Raw genomic sequence first — 9,069 nt, forward strand, 5'->3', positions numbered from 1 at the left:
TTGTTGATTTTAAGCCAAATTGATCGAATTTGCTGGTTGTGGTATCCTTTCAGTTCAAACGCTTTTGGGATGTAACTAAAAATAGATGATATTGTGATTTCATTTTGCATTTTATTCTAATCGAGCAATGGGATGACTAGGGTCTGCTGTTTACTTATATATTAGTATCTCTTTAGTATATGGTATTGTTTGTACTTTGTAGTTTTTATTTCGGCCTTCAAACCGAAATAAAAATCCAAAATAACCAAACTGAATTTATAAAAACCGAACCAAACCAAATTTATTTTGGTTTGAGTATGGATGTCCTTTTTGTCAATCTGAAAACCGATAAACCAAACCGATATCAAACAATCAGATCGAACCGACCGAACACCCACCCCTAGTTGGGAGTAGGAGCTAGCACCAAGCGAGTGCAGAGATGACGGCTCCCCATTAGAGACGCAGAGTTGTTAGGAGCAATCCCTGAACTCCAGAACTGCGTAGCCAGCGCAGGATGTAGGAGTTACCCATTAGAGAAGGCTTTTCACCCGCTAGATAGATGTAACACCCTGAAATTGGGTCTCGAGATGTCACACGATGCTTAGGGTCACAAGTGACTCCAAGATAACCCTTATACTGGCATAACACATAAGCAACTGAATAAAAAGTATAAATCTATACAAATTTGCAGAAATAACCTTTTTCTGAATATGATAGATACAAAACTGAATTTATAAGATTACAATTCTGCTTTTACAACCAAAACTGAAACTGAATACATCAACTTCTACTGACTGTCTATGAAGCCTTCACTAGTACTGACTAAAGCTAGACAGGTCATGACTCCTGAATATCCCGCTCAATGCGACTGAATAAAGCAAATACAATACTTCTCGAACTGTATAACTATCTCAAGGCCTTGAATCAAAAGGAATCATCACCTGTTGATTGGAAGCTGTAAAATGACTGCATATGGTATGTGTGCTACAACTTGTACCTACATTATGAGAAGATGTAGCCCACATTCGAATATGTAGGTCAGTACCATCGAAATGTACCGAGTATATAGGGGTGTATGCAATTTCAATAATCGAATATCACAATTTTATAAGAAACATGAATGCTGATATAAATGACTCACTTAGCTTGAATTGAATCATCAAAGTCATGGATGAATAATACATGTAAAGTAAAACACGTGAGTCATTACATAAGTTCTCAATTCACTTTCTTCACAGTATCAAACTTGTAAAGTAATCAAGTCTTAAAAGAATTCTCTTTACAACATAACACTTCAATCTTTCAGAAACAAGAAACTTTCTCAAAAAATCATAGTTTTAAACTATACACAGTTATCTTAGATAGAATAGAGACACACTATGGGAGTTTCTCATAACCGACATAAACCATGTGAGCTACATGGAGTCCAACATCTAACCCACGTTGGGGAGAGCTATCCTATCCTTGCCATCGGAGTAGGACCTTAGTCATTTGATTCACTAGTGATCACTATATCATCCTCAGGCTCACATCCTTCGGGGGTATCCTATCCTTCCCGCTAGATGCTAAATACTACTCCCGGACTTAGCTTAGAAATTTTAATCATCCTCAGGCTCACAACTTTAAAAAAAGTTCACAATAAATAATTCAACAATTTGCATCGGGAGCCAATATACTACCCCTATTATCATAAATCAATCAAACATGTGGATTTCTTTTCTCACTTGGGTTCAAATCAACTCTTTCACGACCAAAAAGGTCAAATCTTTCTACATCATTTCAAATTATTCAATTCTCAAGATAATTATGACAGATAATTTCTCAAAATATCAATTTCAAATAGGGTTCAAAGACGCATATAATAATATCACAATAAAACCATCAAGATTCATGCTTTACTTCGTAGACATATATATAAATCACTTTAACTCTAAAAAATTCAACTTTATGTATAACCATGTCAACATTCTCATGAAAGCAATATAAGGTATCATGTCATACTTCAAATTCATAGAAAAATTTTAAAACCATGTATCTTTGTAAAATAAAACCAACTTTAGGCATAAGAATGAAAGGATGTTCTTGTTGAAAAGCCCCACATACCTTTAAATTGAAGCTTTGGATGAACTCTTAAGCTTGGGACTTTATTCATGAAAATAATTAATGCTTCTTATAGCCCTCAGAATGGGTATTTCGAATCTCAAATAATTATTGAAAACTCATGGTTGAATCTTGAGATATTTGAATTTTTAGGTTGAAACCCTAATGAATATTCTTGGTGATTAGGAGAGAAAGTAAACTTATTTTGGTGTTATGTGAGTTAAATCCCGTGTTATAGACAAATATAGGGGTGTTTTTGGGACTTGGAAGTGAGGTATGCGTCACACAACCCATGGAAGACCTTAAGATGTACGTCACACACCTTATGGCAGACATTTAAGTGTGCTTCGCATTCCCAATTGCACAAATTTGATTGGGTGGCACATTGCCCATCGCACACCCTTACTGCCTCTCACAAAAATGGGCATAATTTTTTGCTCAGGTATTGGATTTTTGCGAAATTGGTATCGTTAGAAAGCTAATTCAATTATATAAAATTTGATAGGTCTTGGGATGAAAAATTCCATGTGTATTTATAGTTATACACATTTGAAGTTGACCCTTGTAGAATCGAATGTCAAACTTTGGATAAATCAGTTGGTCTTAACTCAACTTTGTTCTAGGTCATTGCTATGAACATTTTTCACCTGTAAACTACTCCATAGACTAGTATAATGATCATGAAACTTGTATTCACATGAGAATAACTTGGATTAGAGCTTATAAGCGTAGGAATGACAGTTAGAATTATAGCATGAGAATACAGGGTATTACATTATTTCCCCTTTGGGAACATTCGTCCTCGAATGTGGATAATTACTCTAAAACACAGAGGAATCTTAGTCTTTAAGCTACCATGTATAACTGATATAAATTGAATCACTGAATCTCAAACATAATGAGCTAGTGAACTGATCTACAAGTGCATGAATTCTCAGGAAAATAGCTATATGGCTAAGATAGAAACGAGAGTGTCAACATATGAGTAACCATTACTTTGCGCTGGATATGATCTCATGAGAAAGGATGAGAGGTTTACGAAATGAAAACTCGGGGTATTACAACATCCCCCTCTTGGAATCGTTCGTCCCCGAATGATAATAATTTGGTGAAAATACTAGGAAGAGACGGAGATACTACACAGGATACTTACAAACTGAATCATGACTTAAGTCTGACACTAAAACTGATGTATGAACTGAGCTGAATTTATAATTTACTTGGATGCAAATACACTACCTCTTAGAATGTGCATACGTATAAGACTGTGGATAGTAAGACTAGCTAGAAAATTAAGAATCTATAAGAGCTTATCTCCTTGCTAGCCAAACTAGATTATAGGCTATATGTACTGGATCATACTGCCTACCCATACTTAAATGAAGTATTTCTTCAGCGCTTTTCTACGAAATTCTATTGACATTAGGGAACAAAGAATTTTGGGCATGCTCTGAACAAGACATTTGACTAAGGAATCAAAACATTGATATAACTCTATAGCATGGAATATAAATATATAACTCATAAACTAGGATAGGATTGCTAGGCCGCAGGCAATGCAACTTCTTACTTTCAAGCTTAGCATCACTTCTCAAATGCTCTCTCAACTATACTATTACCCTTAAATACCATACTCATTTGATTCAACTTACGATTCTTATATTGGCACTACGAAATTTTTCTACTAAGGTCTAAACTAAACTAAGTTCTCTCACCATGATCAATCCTAACCCTAAATCACAAGATGCAACATGCCAAACTACAAACTAGTCTAAACTATAAGGTTCAATATTCTATATCATTTTAGAGTTCACACCCTAAGCATAACATGTCTTACCACTTCAATGACTAACTCAAAACACTTACTATTGATTCACTAGTGCATATTGCATCCGTCCACTTACACCCAACACGGCATTCAAGCCTATCATTGAAAACATGTATGAACTTCAAGGCAAAACCACATAAAGTCATACTTTGCATATTCTCTAAACCTTTATCAACAACAATTTTCTTGCACTATTCTTAAGAACATACACACAATTCTAACTAACCAAGACATGTATAAAAGACTTAGCCTCAATCTTACTTCACACTTTAGCCTTAGATAAAAAAGCATAAATAGTCTTTCTTAATGAGGGTCATCAACTCTCTCACATCTAAACCATTGCTTATCCACTATCATCGCCACTATCTTAACATAGGAAGAGGTTACCGAAGGTCTAACACATAAGAACCTGAAGCACGAAAACTACAATACATAACATTAACACTTATCTTAAGCCTGAGGAATAAAATACCAAAGGCATGGATTCATTAAATAAATCTAAGTTGAGGACATGCATGATATAATGCGAACTTGACTAGTATCATGAGTCTAAAAACTGGTCATACTCTGAAACATGATTTCATACTTATCATGAGCTATTCAACATAAGACTGGAGTTCATAGATTCATGAGAGATAAATCAAATCACTGAGTGAAGCTGTTACATGCGTGCTAGAAGCGGAGAATGGGCTTGAGTATACATGATGAGTATAAGCATAGGCCTGTGGCATGGATTTATCACAGAAGTGATGGATTTGGTGCTGTAATGCCTGAAATCCAAGGAACAATCTAGAGTAAGAAGGGATCACTATCTCATCATAACTCATTATTGACATGTATCATAATTAAATTCTCAAAACTTGGTTTGGTTCTTCACCAACCATCTCCCCTTTAGGTCAAAGCTGGTATTGTAAGCATGATGGTCTACTCCATATCCTTGAGATTAAGCCATAATTTCATCATTCTAATATCTACACATAAATGCTAAACTTATAAGAATAAACTAATTTCAAACTTACTGACTTCATTCTTGAATAACCCATCCATATGCCATCCTTAACTTTCTAGCTTCACTAATCATCATCAAAGACTTACACTCTCATTTGCAACCATACCTATATCTCTAATTACATAATCATAGCCTACCAAGATCATACTTCTATACTTATATTTTTCCCAAACCATGAGAATAATAATCATACTTAAAAGGCTCAACATCTTTAATCATAACTCCTTAACTTAGCTATCAAGAACATCATAAATTATCTAACTAGCCTTTCACCACCTAGCAACTCAACGTTACTACTAACCACATAATATGCAATAATCCTCAAAAATAATGCATCCCCATAGCACCTTGGCACACCTCTACATCATACTTAATTATGAACACATGATCTTACCCTTTTGCATACACTGTTCAGGCCTGCTAGATCACCTCCATATAACTAGGAGCAACAACCGAGCCATCAACTATTCAAACTTAATGTCTAGTGCTAAACATGATTTACAACCCAATCTCATACACAATTCTCACTTCAAAACTATAGAACACAGCATTAAGAAAAACTAGTACACAATGACAATCGATCATAATCATATGGCCTATCTTATTCATAATTCGTTAACACATCCTCCTTTTTCACATCATTACTATTTACCTATCTTCACGCCTAAATTACTTTCATAGCTCTATAAATTTCAACTAAACTTCCTTTTACAATCTTAGAAAAGCCTAAATTAACAATACTCAACCACCAAGTACTTTCACCAATAAACTGTACTTTTCTAGCACCACAAACACCATCAACAACTCTTTTCATACTTCAAGCAAACAACAATCCATCTAACTAATAATCTCCTTCTCTAACTTCACTAAATTAACAAACAAAGGTATATCACTTCATTAATAATTCAAGCATAAGCAACAAAATTTAGCTATACATATTTAATAAATCTCCCTTACCACCTTTCTTGTTACTAAACTTCTAAACCCACAGTTTCAACTAATACAAGAATAACAATATAAATAACAAGTTGCTAGTGAATCGAAATAGGCCTCACACGGCCTCACAAAACTTTGGTTTTGTGTTTTGAACAAGAAAATTAGATGAATAACAAAGCAACTATGCTAGTGAATTGAAATAGGCCCCACACGGCCTCACTAGACTTTGATTTTTTTCACAAACACAACGATAACAAAATTACGTAAGACAAGAGATAGAAATTTGACACACAATATTCAATAATCTAAGAATACACCTTACTCTGTCTTAATTGAATAACTTATAAGAATGAGGGCATAACTTTAAATTTGAGGGACTTATAACACACTAGAAGGCTCCTCTTAAGTCGCTTTGTGTAACTTCTAAAACTTCTGCTAGCAAATATAAGAGCATTATCTAGGGAGGAACTGAAACTTGTTGATCGTGCTACCTCAAGAATAATACGTAGATAGGGAAGTATAAATTTACATTATGGATTCTGGGGAGGAATCTGAAAGAAAAACGGACTTGGGTAGCCAGTACAAGATGTAGGAGTCACCCATTAGAGAAGGATTTTCACCCGCTAGATAGATGTAATGCCCCAAAATTGGGTCCCTAGATGTCATATAGTGCTTAGGGTCATAAGTGAACCCAGCTAACCCTTATACTGGCATAACTCATAAGCAACTGAATAAAAAGTATAAATCTATACAAATTTGCGAAAATAACTCTTTTCTGAATATGATAGATACAAAACTGAATTTACAAGATTACAACTCTACTTTTACAACCAAAATTGAAAATGAATACATCAACTTCTACTGACTATCTATGAAGCCTCTACTAGTACTGACTATAGCTATTCGGGTCATGACTCCCGACTATCCCACTCAATATGACTGAATAAAGCAAATACAATACTTCTCGAACTGTATTACTAACTTAAGCCCTTAAATCAAAAGGACTTATCACGTGCTGACTGGAATCTGTAAAATAACTGCATATGGTATGTGTGCAACAACTTGTACCTATATTATGAGAAGATGTATCCCACATATGAATATGTAAGTCAGTACCATGGAAATTTACCGAGTATATGGGGGTGTATGCAATTTCAATAATCGAATATCACAATTTTATAAGAAACATGAATGCTGATATAAATGACTCACTTAGCTTGAATTAAATCATCAAAGTCATGGATGAATAATACATGTAAAGTAAAACATGTGAGTCATTACATAAGTTCTCAATTCACTTTCTTCACAGTATCAAACTTGTAAAGTAATCAAGTCTTAAAAAAATTCTCTTTAGAACATAACACTTTAATCTTTCAAAAACAAGAAACTTTCTCAGAAAATCACAGTTTCAAACTATACACACTTATCTTAGATATAGTAGAGACACACTATGGGAGTTTCTCATAACCGACATAAACCATGTGAGCTACATGGAGTCCAACGTCTAACCCACGTTGGGGAGAGCTGCCCTATCCTTGCCATCAGAGTAGGACCTTAGTCATTTGAATCACTAGTGATTACTATATCATCCTCAGGCTTATATCCTATGGGGGAACTTAGTTCTAGGGAAGTACCACACTTCCAGCTCGTTGCTAAATACTACTCCCAGACTTAGCTCAGAAATTTTAATCAGCCTCAGGCTCACAACTTTAAAGAAAATCCACAATAAATAATTCAACAATTTGCATCAGGAGACAATATGCTACCCCTATTATCATAAATCAATCAAATGTGTGGATTTGTTTTCTCACTTAGGTTCAAAATCAACTTTTTCACGACCAAAAAGGTCAAATCTTTCTACATCATGTCAAATTATTCAATTCACAAGATACTTATGACATATAATTTCTCAAAATATCAAGTTCAAATAGGGTTCAAAGACCCATATAATAATATCACAATAAAACCATCAAGATTTATGTTTTACTTCATAGACATATGTATAAATCACTTTAACTCTAAAAAATTCAACTTTATGTATAACCATGTCAACATTCTCATGAAAGCAATATCAGGTATTAAGTCATACTTCAAATTCATAGGAAAATATATAAAACCATGTATCTTTATAAAAAAAAACCAACTTTAGGCATAAGAACGAAAGGATGTTCTTGTTGAAAAGCCCCACATACCTTTCAATTAAAGCTTTGGATGAACTCTTAAGCTTGGGTCTCTATTCATAAAAATAATATGTGTTTCTTATAGCCCTCAGAATGGGTATTTCGAATCTTAAAGAATTATTGAAAACTCATGGTTGAATCTTGAGATATTTGAATTTTTATGTTGAAATCCTAATGAATGTTCTTGGTGATTTTGAGAGAATGTAAACTTATTTTGGTGTTATGTGAGTTAAATCCCGTGTTATAGACATTTATAAGGGTATTTTTGGCACTTGGAAGTGAAGTATGCGGTGCACAACCCATGGAAGACCTATGGCATACATTTAAGTATGCTTCGCACTCCCAATCACACAAATTTAATTGGGCGGTGCATTACCCATCGCACACCCTTACTACCTCTCACGAATATGGGCATAACATTTTGCTCGGGTATTGGATTTTTGCTAAATTGGTATCGTTGGAAAGATAATTAAATTATCTACAATTTGATAGGTCTTGGGATGAAAAATTCCATGTATATTTATAGTAATACATATTTGAAGTTTACCCTTGTAGAATCAAATGTCAAACTTTGGATGAATCAATTGGTTTTAGTTCAACTTTGTTCTAGGTCATTTCTATGAATATTTTTCACCTCTAAACTACTCCATAGACTAGTATAATGATCATGAAACTTGTATTCATATGAGAATAACTTGGATTAGAGATTAGACGTATAGGAATGACGGTTAGAATTATAGCACGAGAATATGGGATATTGCATTAGGCTTGACTATTACACTGCCTTAGGCTTGACTTCCTACGAGGGTCACTCATTAGAGAGGATTGACCAGAGAGGTCTTTACCCATGGCATTATATTGACACCCTTTTATCTGAGATTACAGGTTGGACCCTACCAGTTCAGATTCGGGGCATGTTGGTTAAGTGAGCACTCCCACAGTTTTAATTTCAGTATCTGTCTTCAGAAAAGAACTCAGAAATCAGGATTGTCAGATACATTCATCTATCTTAGTGAGGAACTCAGATAGTTCTATTG

This window comes from Capsicum annuum, unplaced genomic scaffold (assembly GCF_002878395.1).
Source record: "Capsicum annuum cultivar UCD-10X-F1 unplaced genomic scaffold, UCD10Xv1.1 ctg2682, whole genome shotgun sequence".
NCBI classification, from domain to species: domain Eukaryota; kingdom Viridiplantae; phylum Streptophyta; class Magnoliopsida; order Solanales; family Solanaceae; genus Capsicum; species Capsicum annuum.